The 21,457-nt window shown below is 45.5% G+C and overlaps 1 protein-coding gene across 4 annotated transcripts in view; it reads left to right on the top strand.

Moving 5' to 3' along the window:
* The first annotated feature begins 7,968 nt into the window (after positions 1–7,968).
* Positions 7,969–21,457, top strand: part of LOC104691842 (hepatocyte nuclear factor 4-beta-like) — a 52,250-nt gene continuing 38,761 nt past the window's right edge. For 3 of the 4 annotated variants that reach the window (XM_019288278.3, XM_019288279.3, XM_019288281.3), the window contains exon 1: positions 15,561–15,653. The gene's annotated coding sequence lies outside the window, so the exon portion shown is untranslated. Of the gene's footprint in view, positions 8,578–10,045; positions 10,112–15,311; positions 15,443–15,560; positions 15,654–21,457 lie in introns of those variants that run through there. The other variant, XM_019288277.3, reaches the window with a different exon arrangement.

The following is a 21,457-nucleotide window of genomic DNA, read 5'->3' as shown; positions in this document are numbered from 1 at the left end:
TGTGAATTTTCTGAGCCTCAGTTTCCACCTTTAAGGGTAACAAGAGCATCACCAGCCCCCAAATGAACAGTTTAAAAAGTAATGCATTTTTAAAATCTAACAACTTCTATGTTCTAGCTGGATGTTTTCTCCCTGGGGATCTATTCTTTCCCCTCCTTTCATGCTTTTGTTTTAAAGTCAAGAAAGAACCTTTGCAAAGGAATAAAGCCCCAAAATCAAAACAGCAAATGACAACTGATTTGTTCCCAGAACGTGGGGCTACACCCACGTAGGAGAGGTCCCAAAGTACCTGGAAAGCTCAGGAGAAGTGGTGCCAGGGGAGCTTCTTGCTCCTCTTTTTCTCCAGTGGATTTTCTTCCCTGTTGCAGATGAAGGGCTCTGGGATGTTCCCTGTGCCACAGCCACTGAATTTATAGCGCTGTTAAGGGTGAGGAGGGGCTGGACTGAAAAGATTTTGCTCTCATGGGGGCACCTGAAAATTATTTTGGATCTCAACCTTTTCAAAATCTGGGTGTAAAGTGCTGAGATACCTCCCACCTCTTAGCTAGGCCTCCTCCAGAGCAGGTCAAACACTTACAGAAGTGGTGGGCAGTCCTGAACCCAGCAAAATCCAGCCTTGAGAGTATTCAGGGACCTTGTAGGGAAACTGAGGCACTGGGTTTGGCCAGTGGTGGCAAAGGGCTAGAGCCCAAACTCTTCTCTAGCTGCTGCATCTGTTGGTGAGCACAGCTACAAGGTTTGCATGCAAAGGTTCCTAGAAATGAGATAGAGAGCCTTGATTAAAATCACCCAGCAGGCTCTGCTGGGTAAGAGTTTCCACCCTGAACAACTGTCTGAGCATTCAGCTCCCATAAATCTCAGCTCCATGTTCAGCCCCATCCCAGCTGGCGCAGGCTGGTTGTTCATTCCAGCAGATTGCTAGAGAAGAGCTTGTTGAAAAAAAAAACAAACCCAAAAGAAATAGGCAAAAGTACAAAAAGAAAAAAAAAGGAAAAAAGCAGAAGATGCAGCCAAGACTTCAGTGATAAAATGGAGCAGATGAGGCTTGGACTGCGGCGCAGGACATGGTGTGCTGGAATCAGGAGTTGCTCCACACAGATCAATATTTGTTGCCCTTATGGCCCAAATGTCAAAGCACTGTGTCACCAAGGGGCAGAAATCCATCCTGGGGAGCGAGTGCTGGGGTGGGACGTGCAGGCAGCAGGGGACAGTGCAAGGAGCCTGGAAAAGGAGATCCATAGACCTTCACTTGGATATTTGGTGCCTTTTGGTTTTGCCTTTGGCTCTGCCTTCCATTTGTGTTCCTGTCTTTGTCTTCCATGTTTCACCCTCACTTTATCCTAGGGTTTCCTGGGCCTTGCAAGCAGAATTGGCACTCTGGGTGGTCCTACCAGCCTCTTTCTAGGGCCTGCTGAGAGTCACCTCTTGTACCAAGCAAGGGATTATGGATCCACTTGTCTCTTCTCTACCCAGGTTTTTTCAGCATTGTGGGAAGCAGTCACTGGGAAACTCCTTTGCTTTTCTCCCATGTGTGGCCAGAGGTGGATGAAGCCTGGCAAGCCTTTGTCTCCAATTCCACACTGAGAAGTCCATCAGTGCAGCTGAGCAGGGGGTGCAGGTAACATCTGGTCCTCTTCCCCTTGCCCAGGAGAGACCTCAGGCACCAGCATGTGACTTTTAGGGTCACACAACTATCCCTGCTTACTCAGGGGTTGCAGAGGACTTACTGCCCACCTACAAAATCCAAATTTCTGCTCTACTTATTGTACCTCCCATTAACACTAAATGTCACCTGGGCTGCCCAGTGGCAGCAGTGTCCACCTTAATCTGGAGATACTCAGCAAAATTTATTTCATGTGTCACATGTGCATAAGAGGCCAGGCTTTAGCAGCTTTTGGGTTGCATAAACACAAACATGGGTGTTTATTTTTGGCCCCAGGATGAGTTTACTCCCAGATTTTTTGTTGCCTGGTGAAGGCCTCTGTACTGCCCTCTGGCCTGTAAGCCTGGCTTTGGCAATGATGATGAGGTGACAGAAGAGGTTTCTGTTCGCTCGGGAGATGATGGCAGAGGGAGCATAACCCCATTGCTGGGATAGCAGCAGGCTGCAAGCTACAAATCAGCTGCCAGAGGAGAGAAATGCTCAAACCCAACCCAGCCCAGACTTCTCTCACAGTCTGCTGGGAACAGAGGCGAACACAGGGTTCCCCTGCAAAGCAAGCCCTGGGGAGAGCCCCAGAAGGATGGGTGAAGGTGTCAGAAGCCTGCTGCAAATCTAGGCCACATCAGCTCTTGCTAGCCATGAGTGCTGAGCCTTAGCTAAACCCTGACAGTAATTTTGGAGAGTGTGTTTGGTGTCTGGCCAAGGAACTTTTTTTCTTGCTCAAACTTTTCCACTACAACTGGCAGAGCTGCAGCTGCACATGGGGGATTGCACAATGCTGGGTCCCAGGGCTCCAAAAAACAGGGAAAAGGCACAGAGCATCCCAGATCGCAACTAGAACTCAGATGAAACAGTTTCATAATAGAAATATACAGCATGAATTAGTCCAGGTGTAAGGACTGTGGTTCGCTGCTTCCTCTTCAAGACTTATCAGAAATATCAAGAAGCTGCAGGAGATATCAGGAAAAAGATGATCCTTGGTTTGTTTTAGAAACTGCCCTTATTTTGTGTTTCTTCAGTGGCAGGAGAAGCTTTCCCCCATTGCTCTCTGCAGCCTTTTCTTGATGAATGATTAGAGATTAAGAGATCTCCTGTAGGTCTGTGCTGGGCAATTTGTTGGCTGGTTTGTAGCGCAGAGAAACTTAGATGAGATAAACCCCTGGCCCCTTGTAATTTGGAAGGATCACGACCCCCACTCCCTTGGCACAACAGTAAAACCAAAAGAACGATTTTTATTAGGATTTAGAGAGTAATTTAATGATTTAATTTTGATCATGCTTACCCATACTCACCAGGCACGGCAAAAATCAGGTAGACATCCAATTCTTCATTCTCCCCTTTATCTTCCCCATCTGGTTTTCATCTGATCACAGAAAGAGAATAATAGTCTTTTGGGAGAGGAAGAAAGAGAAACTAACACCAACAAGATAATTACAGTGGGGTCATGGAGGTCAGAAGAACATCTTAAAGTAATAAGGAGTATGGGGAGCTGCATTAGTTGAATCAACAAAACCTTTGCAGGAGAGGATAAATTCTCTGTTTCACTATTGAGCTCTATTTTCCCCCAAAGTTTAAACCAGTGGTGCTTCTTCTGTAACTCCCTTGCTGTGGCAGGCTTTGCATTGACTTTCAGACAGAGTTTTCACTGCTGAATTTACAGAAAATAAAAATGCGTGGGGTTTTTACTGCTGAGAGTCGGTGCAAGGAGAGGGAAATAAGAGAAAGGAGTTCTGTGCAAAAGCTTGCAGGGATATCCAGCTGAAGAGCATTTGATTTAAAGTTCAGACATGCAACGCTCTCCCCAGGTTACCTACCATAAATTTTAAGCTGATCTTATGGTTTTGATGATATACTTTTTATGATGCATTTCATGCCTCATTTCCAGGCAGATTTACAGCCCTTACACAATGCTGGATGAGTGACTCCACATGCTTCATGTCAACAAGTTCTTTCCCTTTATTTTTTTCCCTCCTGAAGCTCCTGCTGGTTAAAATTAAGCTATATTGCAGTCAGAGTGCATTTGCTTTTGTAATTTTTTAACTGCTTTTGGTCATCATTTGGTGAAAATGGCCCAAAGAGCTTTGACTTTACAGATAGACAGCAATAAACATGGGCTGGTATCCCTAGAAATTCCAAAATTGAACCTGGGTCTTTCTTTTTTATAGGTATATCTTTTGTTTTGACCACCTGAGTTTTGACATGATTTAAGGGCAGGATTTAATGTCCTACACCTACAAGGTGCCTTTTCCAAAATAATCTCACCCACAGAAACAGAGAGAGATCAATGTCACCTTTTACGGGCCTACAGATGTGAAAATATCTACAAAAGCAGAGCAGCCAACAACAACTTAGCACAAATCATGAGCTGTTGGAAAGAAAAATATCTTTACACTGGGCTTGGAATAAATGCTGTGGCTTGGAGATGAGCACAGATTTTGCTCAAATGTCCTGGCTGATGCTTTGCCTCTGATGGGTCCCATCACCAACCTTGTACCCCCCCAAAGCCTTCCACCTGTCAAAGCCAGCAACAATAAGCAAAACACCCTGTTTATTTATATTTAATTCTGAATAAACACAAGTATATTTATATTTACTTCCAAAACCCTCAAGAGCTGAAAGGTTTGACTAAGGCTGCTAGGACAGGGTTATCCTTTGGCATATTCATGAACAGGGGGCAGGAGGAATCTGCCAGGATGTCACATCACAGCATGATGGAAGCGCAAGGCAATTGTACCTGACTCACACAGGATGTGGCTTTTTTCGCCAGCTTGCCCTGAAATAGGGAAATTTGGGCCATTAATCCCTAAAGGGGAGTAAGTGTCTGTGTGGGGTGTTGCAAGGCTGTACCCACAGCACAAGGAAAGGAGAGGCTGAATCAGAAGAGGAAGGGATGATGCCAGGATGATCCGGGCAGGTCAGCCCACAGGGATGTGTTACAGCCTGGTGGCAGAGTGACCCATCTCCCGTCCCTCATGCAAGGGCAGACACAGGAACACTGCTGAGATAATTAATCCCTGCTGGGCCCATCAGCCCTGCAGGAGATGGTGGTTGGAAGGACACTGCCTACATTCCATCCAAATTTTACCTCGTCAGTGAGGCAGAAAGCATCCCAGGTGTGGGAAAACACCTAGTTTATCCTGGGAGCTGCTCCTGTGTCCCAAACTCAGAAGCAGTGGAGGGATACTGTAAATGGGCTGGCAGCTGCACCAAATGCCCAACACACCTGGAGCCAACATCCCTGGCCCACGGTGGGGATGCTCCCTGCTCCCACAGGAGCCCAGGAACAGCTGCTTTTCAGGGAGCTGCTTCAGGAGCAGAGATTTACGCCGTGTTTGACAGGAGCAGAGCCTGTCCCAGCAGCTCCTGCTGGCAGCTGGGGGCACGCAGGGAGGCGGCCGCCGTTCCTCAGCTGCTTTTCCAGTCCCACACGTTTGGCCCTGGGGATCGAGGGCTCAAAGGGGCAGGGAAGAACCTCTGCTCAAGGACAGAACATCTTGTTAAAATATTTTCTCTCTGTTAAAATGACTTCTTTCAGGCTGTTGCCTGCCCGTTCATGAAGAAAAGCTAAGAACAAATTCCTCAAGTGCAGTGTATTTCTCTTTATAACCTGATTTTCTTTAGGCAGCACTGATTTATCTCACACCTCCCTCCACTCCCAGAAGAGGTGTGTCTTATCTTTTTTATGTCTTTAATCCTGGCCTTTCCAAATTGTTTCTCTTAGCAGCCCAGACACTGCCTGGGCATCCTCTCACTGCTTTGCGCCCAGACAATCACTGCAATTGGAGCAGTTGCTGTCTCCTGTGGTCCTCGTGTTGCTTTGGTGATGGGGCTTTGAGCAGCAAAGAAAAGCCCAGCCAGATATCCCAAAAGCTGGATTTTAGACTTTTTTTTCTCCATGTCACAAAGAACCAAGTGCTTGATCATTCCCTTTCTGCATTTTGTTTTGCTGTGGGATGTTGTGTCTTCGCATGTGTGAGTTTAGGCTGTTGTACCAAAGGTTTTATTTGCTCTGCAGGCTGTGGAGTAGCTGGAAAAGCTGCTGTGGGGACAACTCACATATTAAAATTCAAAAAGAGAGGAACCAAGATGAATTTTAAACTCCAAAGGAAAAAAAATTGGGAGAAAAACCTGGACTGTGGGTCACAAATATTACTGACCTCACTCTTCCTGGTGTCATCCTCTGCAGTTCCTCGCTGCTGCCCCCAGAAATGGCTTTGCTGGACCCCAGCACCTCTGCTCTCCTTTGTCCTCTCACCTCTCTTCACGGGATTTGCCAAATCCTTTCCCACAAAGGGTTGTCAAAACCTGGGAAAGTTCTTTTGACACAGTGTGAAAACCAAAGGTTCTTTGTTTTAATTTCTGTGTTTTCCAGCAAAGGTCCAACATCCTTTTCCACAGAGGGAAGAAATGCTTTCAGTTCATTTCCCTGACAGCTGTTATAGCTTGTATGTTCTCCATTCCTTCAAATCCTCTCTTAACACCATTAACAAATTTTCCCAGTTGTGTTCTTCCCAGGAAGTGTTTGTATTTGTTTGTACATTGTTAATTTTGTTGATTTTTTCCCCCTAATCTAGTTAAAGCCGTAAATTCTTCAGGGTGAAGAAAAGAGCTACATTTTGAGTTTCTCTTTGATAGCATTGACTTTATCTGGGTTAAATCACCAAGAATAGGGGCAGCAGAGGGGAATTGTCTGCTCCATGCAAGTTCACATTTAGAGAAATTTTGGGGTTTAATATTTTGCAATTTAAAGCAGAGGATGGTTTAAGGACAGGAGAATCTGGAGCTCCTCAGGCCTCTGCCACTCAGCTGTCTGTCACCTCCAGATGTTTTCTTGGCATTATTCCCTTGCAGCAAACAGTGGTCTCTCCCCAGCTGCCCAGAACCAGCTAAATGCCCGAAGGTGCTGAGACTCCTGTGGTTTGTCCCTCATCCAAGAAACTTTTCCAAGGCACCTGCGTGAGCTGAAAATGCAAATGCAGTGTTGATCTGGCAGCAGCCTGCACTGGTCAGGGATGAGATCTCCAGAACAGACTCACCTCTTTTCCTGCTGATCTCACTGAGCCTGTCACTGCTTGTTATCCAGAAGTGATGCTCCAGAGAGCTGTTATGGCTGCAGCCTCTGAGATGTGTAGAGAAAATGGTCAAATTTGTGTGCAAAGTGTGTGCAAGTGGAAGCAAACCGAGAGTTCTGGAAACAGGCAGGTATTTCTAAAATAATGGTCTTTGCAGTGTCTCCTTCCCTGCAGAGATGGGGTTTGGCCATGGTAATGGTAGCTCTGTGTATGTTTATCAGGGTCCAAGAGCTCACATGATCCTAAACTTTAGATTTCGTGAAAATCTTTACATTTTCATTGGTTTCTATTAGCTACGCTGACAGAACAACCAATACAGAAGCCCAGCAATAATGAAAGCAAAGGTGGTGTTTATATCTAGTTCAGCTAAGAGAAATTTAAATTTATTTATTTCTAGCGGTGTTCCAGGAAAAGTGGCAACAACGACAGATGTAAAGGTAATTTTGCCTATTATTATGTGATGACAGTGTCCTTTCTTAACGTGTCACTAATATTTCAAGCCTCCCTTTCCACACAGCTCTAGAAAGATGTGACTATTTCCAACTGGAGGAATACATAAAATAACATAGAGCTGTTACACTCGATAGTGCCTCATGGCTGGTGGTCTGGCAGATGATCCATAGGAATACTTAGAGGAAAAGCATCTTGGAGAACTTTAAAAGCCTTTCTTAGAAATGGATATGTGTGTGATTCCATTCACTCCTCTGCCTCAGCCATGACAAATAAACGCTACCAGTGTCAGGAAGAGCAGCCCTGGTGAAGGGCAGCAGCAGCTCATTCAGAAAGGGATTACAGCTGAAATCTGGATGCAAAACACTGCCTGCCTTGCCCAGGGAAGATGGGAAATGTTCTCAGAGGGAGGGATGGGACAGAAAAATAAAACCCAAAGTGTTTCCTGCCCTCATGCCAAGTTTTTTTTTTTCTCTCCTAGGGAAAGTTTGACCCTTTTACCTGGGGGGATGATGTGCAACCCCATAAAGAAGCAATAGACCCCTCATCCCTTAGCCAGGTCAGGCCAGACAAAGCCTTTGCTTTGTCTATGCAGGTTTTGCCCAGGAGCAGAGGAATTGATAATTGATGAGCAGTATAATTAATTCATATTTGAATTTTTCGAATCAGCCAGTAAAGACTGTAACTAATAGTTGCATGAGTAACTGCAGGAGAAAAGAGACACATTGTGGTGTCTGCTGCAAGCTGTATTTTTCTGGAAACAATGACTAATGCAGCTTTTCCCGCAGGGGATTTGATGTTCATCCAGGCTGTGTGCATGAATCAATGCTGACAACCAACAAACTGCAACTCCTCTCGCTCCTGGAAGTCTCTGGTTTTGCTTCTGCACGGGAAGGACCTGATTTGCTTCCTCTTGTATCCATTGCATTACTGCTGCTGCTGGGAAAGGTGACACCAGAGGGCTGCTCAGGGTTCTCCCATGGTGTCACCACCCGAAGGTGTGGCAGGTGTCACCTGAACTCAGCGTTCAGGCTGATGCAGCCTTTGCTCACCTGCTGTGGTGGGGCTGTGACACATCCTGAGCACCAAACCCAGGGGGAGCACTGCCGCTGCGATGTGCTGCTAGCGCTGATCACACCCCAAAACTCTGCTCACGGGAACTGCGCTGCAATTCCAGGAAAACCATCACCCTTTATGCCTGTAATCCAGCGGATTTGAAAGGAATTATAAGGCTGTAGCAAGGAGCATGAAGGGTTTCTCCTGCAGCAGCAATCCCACCTTCTGACCAGCTCCAGGAGCAGCTGTGTTTAGCAGAATTCACCTTGCTTCAACAGCTTCCACAGCTGGGAGAGTCTGAGATTACCCAGAAATATAGAAAGGACCAGGGAAGAGGTGGGTCATGTCCAATATCTGTCCTTTCAGCACCACCTTTCCACAGGGAGAAAATGGAGGAGACTGGAGCTGCAGGAGGGTGGACACAATTAGGACCTGTTTTTGGGAAGACATCGCCAAAAAAGCCAGAGATTTTAACCATTATTAATGTCAATTCAAGTGTCTTTATGTTTTCCTAAATTCTGTTTTTCAGTGTGGTGCAAAAGTCTATCAAGGACTTCAGTTTCCAGTGGTTTGTCAGTATAAAAAGTGCCATTTCCACCCAGCCTGTTGTTCCCAGTGTAAATATGTTTTTAGGCACAGAGCAATACAATCCTACAGATTTTCAGAGAAGCTGCAAACCCTCCTGGCAGTGCCTGAGGCAACATAAAGGCTCTGTTTCCATCACTCCTATTTATGGAAAACCAGAGGCCATTTATCTCCTCGATGCCCCCGAGATTTTCTATAGCTTAGTCAATAACCATGAATTACTGCTTGGCTGAGTTATTTTAGGGAAAACAGGATAGCATGGGAAGAGGATGTGCCTCAGCAAACAACCAGTGTCTCTAGCCTGGCTTCCAAATGGGGCCAGAGTGAGGCCCTCTCCCCTTGCCTAAGAACTCATTCATTTCATTGCCAAAATTAGACTTTCATTTAAAACTTCTTTGATTAGAAATGAGTTTAGAGTTTGTACCGCTGATCTCAGGCTCCTGAAAGGATTCCATCTGTATACCCCTAAACCTGGATTGTTGCCATAGGCAATTCCAGCCTGAGGTAAAGGAATTACCTGGGCTCTGCAGCAGCAGGAGGGGACCCAAATGGGATGTACAGAGGCATGGGACAGGGAGAACATGCAGGAACCCTCCCAACCGTGGTGGCTGCTCAGTGTCCCTCAGTCCTGCCAGGGACAGGCACAATTATTTTTCCCCCCCCATAGACATTCTGTCATTGCAAAGCTTTTACTGAGCAATTCCAGCCATAAAGAAAAAAAAAAAACACAAAAAAAGGGGAATATTTAAATCTTCCTGACTGGACCAGGAGAAATTCCTTGTGGTTTAACTGGTTAGACTTCAGCTATGTGCTGGCAGAGGGCCCAGCTGGAGGAGTGCTGGGGGATACATCCATGGCACTGAGACATTTTGGAGTGTCCTGGGTGTCCCTCAAAGTGCTCCTGGATCCTCCAGGGAACATCCCATGGCTTTATACCTCAGCTGATGGCTGCTGCTGGTGTGTCACAAGATTTGCCCATCACCAGTGACACTTTGGCAGCCCCTGAGCTGTTTTTTGGTTGATGTTTACACTGCAATAAACGCCCTCCTATTTATTTCTGCCCTCAGCACCTCACCTCAGTTTGTGGGAAGCTTTATGTTTCTGAAGTGCTTTGGCAAAAGTGGAGGGCAGAGCGGAGTTATTTCAGGTTTTGTTTTAACAACACCCTGAAAGGCAGATTATTTATTTATTTATTTATTTTATTTTATTTTATTTCTAGGAGAAGGACGTGTAAACCACTCTGCAAGATCATCCCAGGAAAGGAACTAAAGGAGCCAGAAATTAGGTACAATTCTCCCTTATTACTTTATGGTAATAATTATTTGTGGCAAATCAAGCTTCTAGATAAAGTAGTCTAGCTTTTGAGAGGATACAGTACTTCAAAATTAAGAAAAAAAAGAAGAAATTCCCTTCACTGGAAAGTTCTAAGAAGCAGGGAAAGAAAGGAAGTTCCTGATCTATTTCTTATGGAAGATTTTCCCCTACTCCATATCTGAACAGATGTTTTAAATTACATGATGACTTTGAAAGTGTAGTAATTTCTTCTGGGAGTTCAGTAGTTCCTGGGTTTGCTGTCAAGAAGAGCTGTCTGCTCCCCCTGTAGCTTCTCTAATTAGGCCGTAAGTTGGCAAGAAAGGACTTCAGTCTCAGATTTTTCTGCTCCATCAGATGATGTCACATTTTATCAGGACAGCAGGGGCTGCACTGTGGAGCTCTTGGGAGTCTTTTTTCCTATTTTTGCTGTCCCCACTGCATGCTTAACAGGCATCCCAAAGAAATCATACTGCCAGCCTCATCTTTGTTTCATTGGATCGTTTCTCATCCCAGTGGTTCAGTGAGTTGCTTCAGCTTTAGGATACCTGAAGTCCTTATGACAATTGTTTTGTTAAACATGGCCTGGGTTAAGAAAGAGTGAAATGATTTGGGCCAATTCTTTGTTTCCATAGCACCAAATTGGGTTTGTAGGGGATTTGCCAAGAGGAAAGGTGTGCTGGTCAGAGGTGAGATGATATTTGGTTGGCCAGATACTCTTTAATTGCTTTTTTTGAAGGTACAAATGTGGATCATTCTCTAGGCAAATTGTCTGTAGATGGATATCTCTTGTGCCCTTGGAGGTTTTGTCTTTTTAGAGATGTTTGTAACCAAAAGCAGATCAACTTTGCCTCTAATACCGAAGAAATAGAAATCATCTCCCTGAGTACAATTACTGAGGTAATTAGAATAGATATTAATGTCATTATAATTCTCCCCTTGCTCAAGTTCTTGTGCTGGCTCACGCCTTTGCCCTCCAGCTCTCCCTCACACAGACTTTCTCAGATTCATTAAACGATTCCCACGGGTTCCAGGGCAATAACTGAGGTTTTGGAACTTATCTTGGGCAGTTGGTTTCTGCATGGATCTTCCTTGGTGACTCTTGTTGCTGCTGGGTGTCATTGCTGGCCTTGTGCCCCTATGAAGAGCAGAGGGCCAGGTCAATCAGCCCTTACTGTAATGGAAACTAAAGCCTGTTTGGTTCTTTTTAAAAAAGGGGTTAAATTGCTGGTCTGGTCAGGAAAGAACTGGAAGAGTGTTTGTTCCAGTGTTGGCTCCTGAAAGATTCAGTGGACAGAAAGAGACTCGTGTTTGGGTTTGAATCCTCTGCACCAAGGCTGTGATAAAATCCCATTCAGATCTTAAGTGTGCACCAATCCATTTTAACAGAGCCTGAAGAGCCCTCTAAGGAGGCTTTTGCTGCTGCTCTGAGCAGTGTTAACAATCTGCTGTGGTGCCTCCACCCCAGAGACAGAAGAAATCCTGGCAATAAAAATGCTTCCTCCAATAACACCTTCACTGCTTAATGGGCTGTGAGCTCACATGGAAGCAGCTGCCTCTCACCATCACAGAGGACACATCTCCCAGTCAGTTTTAGCACATGGAAACCACAGAATAAGAAAAAAAGCAAATCAGGGCTGAAGCATGACATTTCCACCTCCACATACAGGAAATAAGAATGGTTCAGTAGTGCTGGCACGAAAGGGCCTGAACTCAGCTTTATCGTCTTGGGAAAGAAATAAACACCCATCTTTTAGCAGAGCTGGAGGTCACCTCGTTCTTCCTGCACACCCACTGTGGTTCTCTTGATCCTGTCTCCTGCCGTTCCACAGAGGAGGTGGAGTAACAAGGATGTCTTGCAGTGGATGGGAGATTGCTGAGGCATGGGACTCGTTTTGTCCATAGCACAGCAAAAAAGAGCCACTCCTTGCTCCAAAAAAGCTCCTTAAGCTTCCAAAGAAAATTCCAGAATAAAGGAATAAGGGTGGCCTAATAGATGGGGTCCAAGCACAGTGGGGGAAATGGAAGGGGAAAGTTTTAATGGAGACTTTTCTTTTTCCACACCTGGAAGAGGAAGGCTGCCTACAGAACACAGGCAGGATTTTGGTTGCAAGTGCCAATTTTCATATTCCTTAGAATGATTTGGGGTGAAAGGGACCTTAAAGGTCATCTAGCTTCGACCCTCATGTTGCCCAAATATTTCATATTTCGTATTTCACATTTCATATTTAGTATTTAGTATTTAGTATTTCATATTTCACATTTCACATTTCATATAGGACTAAATAAAGAGCAGGTATAGACCTGAGTTTTTGTTGTGGCATTCAAGCTACCAGGGTCCCAAGAGCTCAGATTTCAGCCTTAAATTTCATTGCTAAAAGGAAATATTCAATCCAAGCTATGGTCATACTGGCATGGGTTATGTGGACCTTTCGGAAGGGACCTCACCTACTGGGAATGCTCCCTGCTTTCCAACTCTCTTTCTCTTTGCCATCCCTGGAAGAAAATTGTGAGTAAAATTGTGAGAAACTTGTGAGTAAAATTTCATTCCTGGAAGACAGAAATCTTGGAGAAACATCTTCCTTTTCTCCTCAAAGGGTTGTGGTAGAGAACATGAATTGTGGTGTGTCCTGTGGCTGGGAATGTCAGAAGGGGGAATCTCTCTGGAGACAGAAATCCCAAATCCCAGGTTTCCTCCTGCTGAATCCAGAGACATTGTGTGCGATGGGATCGTGGGTTTGTTGTTCAACAGGGCTGGTTAACAGCAGCTCAGATTTCAGGAAAGGCAAGGCAAGAAATTCCTTGTCCTTATTGTTTGTTCTCCAGGATGGAATCCAATGTCTGACTGTCCTGCCTAACTTTATGGGTAGCTTGTTTCCTGGATGTCCTGAAACAGATGACCTGGAACAGATAGAACTTGGCTTTTTCCTCCTGCAGCTGTGAGGGACAGGAATATTGCTCTTCCATGTTATTTACTGGAATTCACACCCCTTTCTGAATTAGTTCCTCCCGGTCGATTTTTAGTTTTGAACAGGTTTAGCTTGATGCTGCCATTTCCGAGTGCTGGTCCAAACACTCCCTTCCAGAGATGGAATAACTTCAGGGGGGCATCTCCATGGGCTATCCAAATGTCTCCATACACTGTGGCCACAGACCTGATGGGATCTGGGGGAATAATCTTGTCTGATGTTCCTTCAACAAGAGGAGCCATGGCAGTGTCAGACTGTGTTGGTGGCATCTAAGAGCAGCAGCAATTCTTAATTCAGGTCTTCCCTTCAGCACAGCAGGTCCCATGTGCAGCATCTTCCTGCCCAGTCCAGCTTCTGACCTTGCTGGAAAACCAGTTTGTTCCACAGGTGTTTGATGACTGGTTTACAACAGGATGCTTCTGTCAGTAGTGACCTTTCAGAAATGTTGCTTGAAGAAAATCCTGACAAACACCACTGAATGGTGAGGTGTGGGTGTTAACAACCCTCACTGGAAAGGACTGGAGGAACTGGGAGTGGGTTTGGGGTAAATAATTTATCCTCCTTTTCACCACTTCCTCCATATCTGCCTCGCTGGGGCCATACCTGGTGGCAGGCATGTCAGACACAGTTAGTTTGATGTGGGATTATTTTATGTCTATCCATCTGAAAACAATTGCCATGAAACACCAAAACCTTAGTATTTCCAATGTTTATTTAATATTTTGTTCTTGGCTTCTTGTCCTTAATGCAGCTACTGAAAGCAAAAGAAATATCTTGCACTTAGCTTGCACTTTCTCTTCCTGTTGACTCTTCTGTTTTAATTCAAATTTGGGGGCTTTCTCTAGAAAACAAATACGAATAAAGTACTTAATGAGAGTTCACATGGTAGTTTAACTTTTCAGGGTCCAGCACTGCTGTAGTTTATTTGCTTGCCAAGTAATTACCAGTTTGAAATTGCAGTTCTACTCCCAAGTTTTAGGACAGTCAAACAGGAAAGATCATCCTCAGGGTCAGACAGGTCTGAGAGACTTTAATGTCCTTGTTCCTGATGTGGAGAGGGCACAGACTCATCCAGGTCAGTGGGGAGTTTGTCTGTTCTTGCACCAAAGCCTCCAGCCAAGTGTGGGAGATGTGTGGAGCTCCCTGGTTTTCTGTTTGCTGCCCAGGTGATGTCATCCAAGTTACTTTTAGCTGGGGCACAACAATTAGTCCTATTTTATCCCTCCTCAAGTGGTTTAATGAAATTTTACAGCTTCCAACCCCATACTCAACTGCCAGGGAAATCTAAATTTCCTTTAATAAATGTTCTTAAACAGCTAAAAAATACCTGTGCCTGGGGTCTTAAATGTACTTAAAATGTGGCAGTGATGAGGAGATGGAAGTTTTAAACTTAGCAATAGGATCATAAGAGAAGGTTTTATCACCTGTAGACCATCTTGGAGCAGGCCTGAAGAGTGGCCTGGAGGAGGTGGGAATACAGAGGTGAGGTAATCTGGGAGATGACCCCGTGTGAGTCTTTACTCGTGTATGAAGCATTTATTGAAACAGATACGAACCCCACACCTCTGCCTTTCCCATGGTGGGTCCTTTTGTCATGGTGCTGTGCAACCTGGCTGGAGGGACCTACAGGTTTATTCAGCAGCTTCAGATGCTGAGGTTACAGAGAAATACCCCCAGTGTTCAGATACTGGGAGTATCATGGAATCACGGAATGGTTTGGGTTGGAAGGGACCTTAAAGCTCATCTCATCCCAGCCCCTGCCATGGGCAGGGACACCTTCCATTATCCCAGGTTGCTCCAATCCCCATCCAACCTGGCCTTGGACACTTCCAGGTCTGAGGAAATCTGCAGATAAAGTCATAAAAGGTGTCAAGGATCAGGCACGTGAGAGTATCACAAATTGATTATGGCTACTGCCGTGACCAGATATGAAATAATGATTTACACCTCTTTTATGGCTGGCTGATATCTCTTAGTGTTGCAAATGTACACTCTTTAATCAGTGGATTTCCATTCACATTTTCAGTGGCCATCTGCCCAAAAAGGCCCTGAATAAGTGGTACTTTTTGAACGAAAAATGTTAAGGAGGTACCAAACCTTCAAAATAATCTGGATGTGCTCCCTGTTTTAACCAATCCAGCAAAATCATAACCTGTTACCTGCTAGATGTGGTGTTTTCTTTCCTTTGTTTTCTTCTCCCTATAGGAGCTCCATGTTGTGTTCCCACAGCCTTAGAAGGGGTTAGAAGCACGCAATGGCCACGGGGAGAGGAAGCTACTTTCCAGGCTAAATCCTCCCTGATATAAATCTGTTCCACTGGCACTGCATTTTATCAGGTCAGTGCAGCAGGCAAAGCACGAGAAGTGACACCAAAGCAGGTAAGAGATCCCCATTTGTTGTGTGCCCAAATATTCCAAGCAAAAGAGTTTACGTCAGCCATGTGTTCTTTTTCAGGGAGGAGGAGGACATCAGGAAGTCTCCTAATCCTTGCTGGGTTGCCAAACGATGGAAACGTGAAAGCTGCCAGGAAGAACAGGGATCAAAAGTGTAAGCATTCAGTTTTGGGGGGAATAAAACTAACTATCCCATGGAAAAAAATAAAAACGCCCTGCAGTTCAGTGTTGTATCTGTCTCTGAAAGGTATTTGAGTTGACAGCTTAAAATACTTCTTAAAATACTCTCTTAGTCAGTTTATGGTGGTGGTTTCTGAGTTCTTTCAAGTGTCTCCTTTGAAGTTGTATGAGGATGCATGAGACAATTCACCCAAAGGGAGCCTAGGCTGAGAAGCCAGAGAATATAACCCAGGAGGGCTTTTTCTGACCATGCTGAAGATCTTAATTTTTTTAAAAAATAGGTACATTCCTAATCAATCTGGGAAACGATACAAAGAGATCACAGCCACATGTACCTTCAGGAATGCACTTCAAACAACACGTTGTGCTCAAGTGTTTCATTTTCACTGCAAACTACTCTGAAACAGAGCTTTCCTGCAGGGTTATTTGTGCAGGCTGTGTGGTTCAGGAGCTCTGCAGAGGCTTTCAGGTGGTACCTCCTGCCTCACAGGGACTTGGGATGATGAGCTGGATCTCCCAGGCAGACAGTTAAGGCACTTAGGGCTGATGTCACAAATAGAAAGTGTTGTTTGATCATTTGTGGTTTAGCTCAGAGTGTCTCAGCCCGAAGTATAGACCCTTAATCTCCTCCTCTTTGACTTGCTGCCCAGTTAGAAAGCCCCTGAAAATCCACCTCCATTCCCACCAGGAGGTTCCTGAGGCATCAGAACGTCCCTTCTGCTGATGTTTCTGGGCAAACTGACCATCACTGCCCTCAGGGAAGGTGGAGGCAGAGACACAGATGTCCATCTCTTCATTCCCATCCTTGGATCATGGGCATCCCTTCATTGGCTTGTCTTCTCCAGAGGCCTCTGGCTACCAGGGGAGGGTGTCCCCAAGGCATTTTTAGCCATCGAGCTCAGTCTGGAGAGTTGATTGAGAGCCCAGCCAGAGTGTGGCCATTGACAGAGACCAGGGATGGCAGCAGGGCATGGGATACAAGTGGAATTCTTGGCCCAGGGATGAGGGAGATGTCTCATGCCTCAAAGGTGACTCCTCCAGCACTGAATGAGTAGGTGAGGGCTGTGATTCTCCTCAGGACTCTGCCTCAGGGCATTTATCCAGCCGTGGATGGATAACACTGAGACTGGGAGCCAGCACCCGGAGCCCCTAATTCCCTGCAAGGCTGTGCTGAAGGCATGCTTCTTCCCTTGGCATTTTCTTTTGGCCCTGATTCCCATGCCAGCTATTTTGGAGCCTGGGCCAAGTTGTCTTGCTGTCTCCACAGGCTGTAAAAGGAGCCTTGGCAGCACTGCCTGCTTTGCACTTAGGATGTCCCAGCTGCCTGGGCTCCTCAGGGATTTAACCCTGCCTGATTTGCTTGAATCTATGTGCAAGCTCTTGTTCTCAGCTGACCACAGCAGCTCAGGTCACTATTAATTCATGAGCAAGTTATCCCTGCCAGCCTTTTCACCATCACAGAAATCCATAAAGACAAGTCTTGCTGGTTTTCTCCCCACTTCTTTATCCTACTAGTTTTAAAGTTGTGGTAAAAAAGGCTGATTTAATCACCTTTCTCTTGCTGATGAACATAATAAAGCACAATAAGCTTAGTAAGGAAAAAATCTACCCTGAGTCTGAGTGATGTGTTCACAGCATCTCAGAGAACTACAAACCCAAGTAACTGCATGACTAATTTGCCCCGTGTCGTTAATTATGTCTTATCTCTGTGGAGAGAATGGGTTTTCCTAATAGCCCATATTAATGAAGGAACGAGTCAGGAATAAGAAAGTCAAGCAAAGAGCAAGGCCAGTGGCCAGGGAGGCACAGGGCGTGCCTTGGGATCATACTCAGTCCGGGCAATAAATCCCTGGGGGTTGTTCAAGGGCGCAGGGGAACTCGGCAATTTCCTGGGGCTTTCAACACCTCACGGGATCAGAGGTTGGGGTTCTGCGTGTGTGACGAGAAGGAAAAGCATGACCTAAACACCAGTGGGCACGTAGATGCCATTTCTCCAGGAGCTTTGCCAGGCTGAATGCCCATGACCTGACTTCTCTTGAACGCCTGCATTTGTTCCCAAAATTTAATGAGCCCACTTCTATTGGTTGTGTTGAGCAATTTGCCATTCTGGTGCCAAAGCAGAAGAGGAGGAATGAAGGTGATATTTAACCTTCCCACCTTTCCCACAAGGGAGAGAAAAAGGTCTGGAGAAGGTCAGTGCAGAGGGGCTGGGTTCTGTCTTCGGAGCCATGGGAAGGTTGTTCTTGAGTCTGTTGGTACTGCTGAAAGCTCTAATGTCTGTGAGGACCCTTCCAGGGTATGTGGCCTCAGTGTTGCTGTAATTTATTGAATTCACTGTTCCTGGGAGAGCTGGGGGAAGTCCCTAAACCACTGACCAGTGGTCTCTGGGAGGGTGTACTGGCAAAAGACCTTGCCCATCCCACCCCTTCCCTACCAGGAGCAGGAGCCTGGGTCGTGAGCGGGGTGAACCCTCTGCTCTGGAGCGGGAAGGCAGTTCCCACAAGCAGCAACCCAACATCTGTCAGGCACTTCAGCTGCAGCTTATAATATTTATTTTTCCCTTTGTTCTCCGCCCTTTATCCTTTGGTGACTTACCAGGCCACCCAAACCAAAGGAGATCGCTGGGTCTGCAGAACAGCGTCTCACACAGCGGAGCAATATCAGGGGGAAGAAATGCTCCCCCAATTTCTAGGGAAAAGGGCAGTAGCACTTCTCAGAAGGTTTATTTAAACATGGCTGTTTGTTTTTGCTGGAGATTGAGTTACCTTCCCTTATAAGAGTAATGTTTTTGGAATCCTCCTTGTTTCTCCTGTAATCAATCACAGTTGTCTGAAGGAAACGAGCTGGGCTCTTTGTCATTTTTCTTTGCTTTTCCTCCATTGGCAAGTGAAGGAAGTGCCCCAAAAAGAGTAATTTATTATGAACTTGGTTTTGACATTGTTGGCAAGTCCTTGGCATGCTGGCTACATAAATTACTGCCCTATCTCTGGGCAGACAGAGCACAAAGGCACAGCTCTTGTTTCTAATTGTAGGCTGGCAGGACCTCTGCTATCAGGCAACACAGACAACAAAGAGAAGAAGAAAAAAGGCTCCCAGCTGGCTCTCAGCGAGGGTGGCAGGGCTGCAGGGAGGGGACCCCAGGTCCTGTTATGACTCCAAGCCATGTTTTGTCCCAGCAGCTGCCAACAACCACATGGACAAAATCTGCTGGCTGGTTTTGTGGCTTCTCGCGGATCACGGGCTGCTCTCCTCAGCGCGGACAGGCAACAATGCAAAGTTGCACCCAGGGCTCTTTAATTCTTGTGAGGGGATGGCATTTGGGCTGAGGCACAGCACAGTGACCTCGGGGAACAGCAGACTGATGGGGAAGACTAAGACTTCAAAGAAGTTCTGAAGTGGTTCTGACTCTTCTCATCCCCCGTTCTTGTTTTTTTTTTTTTGATCAGCTTTTCATTGAGATTTGCTGCTCTGGGCTAAATAGTTTGGAAGTGTTTGGCTGATAGAACAGCTGGAACTGGTAATGTCCAGCATCTAACAGGGTCTGTAATGATGTTGTTTTCCTTGTTTTTCCTCACAAAGTTCTGAAGAGCTTTTACAAAGAAGAACTAATTTTTGTGTAACTGTGGAGGTGTACATCTCGAGAAACTGAGGCTGTGTAAGTAGGACAGGAACAGACCCTGCATCAGCAAGTGGACAATGGGAGAAGGAAAAAATAGGATTAAAGTCATGGAACGCCTATAATTTTAAATGCAATTTGCTAAGGAACTGCAGTCCCCATCTCTCTGCCCCTAATCACTTCTTTATCACTTGAGACAGAAAAGTGCTGGACAATGAGACACAAATATCTGTAAGGTGGCAGAAGTGGAGGTGGTTTTTAGGAAAAAAAGGCACCTTCCCAGCACTGACCACCATTGCTGTGGTAGAAATGCCTTCATTTGGGATCCTGGCAGGCCACTCTTTGATGTATTTGAGCTAAAAAATGCTGAGTGTTCAGTTCTTTCTACTGGGTGGTTTTGTTTCAGTTGCCTCCTTTTGAGCCCTCCATATTATTTGGCTTCACTGAGTATTTGGTGTAATGGTGGTGTTCTTTGAATGACGTTGATCCATCATTTCTGAGAGTAATGTCTACTCTGCTTTTCCTGTGGTAAGCTTTGAATGCAGCCATGCTGCACAGCTGGCAATATATACCCAAGAAAATGGAAAAGGTGCAGTTATTTTAGGCTTTACAAGGTTGGAAACAGGGAAAGTTGTTTTGATTTTCAGCCTCCATCTCTCTTTAGTAGCGTTTAGGATTTACAAGGACTTGGAGGGTATACGGTTCAACACAAGCATTTCCCCAGATTAGGTGATGCTCATTCCTTGGTCTCCTTAAAAAATATTAGAAGAAATTTCATCAGATCATGGAGCTCAGAATGTCAAATCAGAGTCTTACACAAATAATCCAGGTTTTGGGAAGCTTGTCATGCTAAGTGGGTTCTTTGGCATCGACTGGTTTTATTATGGATGGAGCCACAGCAGAGCCACATTAGAAAAGGATATTGTTACCACACTTTCAGTATCAACAATGCTACTTGGAGAGGAATAATCTGTTCCAGATGACTGTAAAGAACGTCTGTCCTCTTTAGAAGGGATTTTTTTTTTGTTTAGTTGATTTATTCTGATTAGATTTGGGATCATTTAGACTCCTGTCAAAGAGTCAGTAAACATGAAGATAATGTGATTCACAGAACGGGCAGTCTGAGAGGCTACTTTCATTTAATTCAATTAGATGGGCTTTTAGATTGGATTTATTTGTTTTATCTTGAGTATTGTAGCAAATTTTTTCTCCGTGAAAGAGGAGGCAGAGTACAATTACTGCAGACATCAAAACTGCTGGGTTAATTCCAGGGCTTTTCCATGCCACTGGCAAGTGAGGGGACTGCAGTTACCTGCATAAATGACTGGGTGTGAGAGCGGGCACAGATAAAGCAGATGAGATTTTGAGGGGCTTGAAGGAAAAACTCTGTTTGTGATATATATCACACCAGCATTTCCCACCAGAGCCATGTGCAAGGCAGGCGCCAAACTGAACTCTTTGAAATTAAAGCAAAAAGATATTTTAAATTTGGCTTTGCTCAACATGGCTGAGGGGAGTCTGTGAAAAAACTAAAGTTACTGTAAACTCACAGGTTTCTTCAGTCTCTTTGTGTCCCTCCTTTGTTCTGGTCCTGGGATAATGCCCATGGTTTTTATAGCACTGATGAGGACGCTTTTGGTATCTCCTGTCCATCACTGATGTCCCTCTGTACCACATCATCCTGCACACAGGAACTGCAGGTGAGACAAGGCTGGGAACACCCCTGGATAGAGCTCAGGAGCAACAGTGCAGGAAAAATATTCCATGGCCAAGGGTATGGGCAAAGGCTGTTGTGATGTGCCTCAGTTATTTGTCTGTTCTTCTCATAACTTGCTGTATCTGGGCTCTCTCCCAGCTTCTCCCTAGGCCATTGCTTGGGTCCCTTGGATCAGGTATTCCCAGGAGCCACGGGGAGAGCAGTGGGGGCTGACTGGCTGCATCTGGATGCCTCTTCCACTGAGCAAAGTGCTTGGTGACCACCCTGACAAAGCTCAACTCTCACTCCTCTCTGCATTCCCAGCACATCCAAATCCATCTCTCCAGCCACTGAATTTTCCCTCTGAGGACTTAATTTTGGTTTTGAGTGTTTCTCCAGCAGGCATTAGTTATGCCTGAAAGGCTTTTGAAGATGTTCCCCACAGCTGAGGGCTGCTGAGCATCCA

This window comes from Corvus cornix, chromosome 11 (genome assembly GCF_000738735.6).
Source record: "Corvus cornix cornix isolate S_Up_H32 chromosome 11, ASM73873v5, whole genome shotgun sequence".
NCBI lineage: Eukaryota > Metazoa > Chordata > Aves > Passeriformes > Corvidae > Corvus > Corvus cornix.
This window is presented reverse-complemented; position numbering and strand designations above follow the sequence as displayed.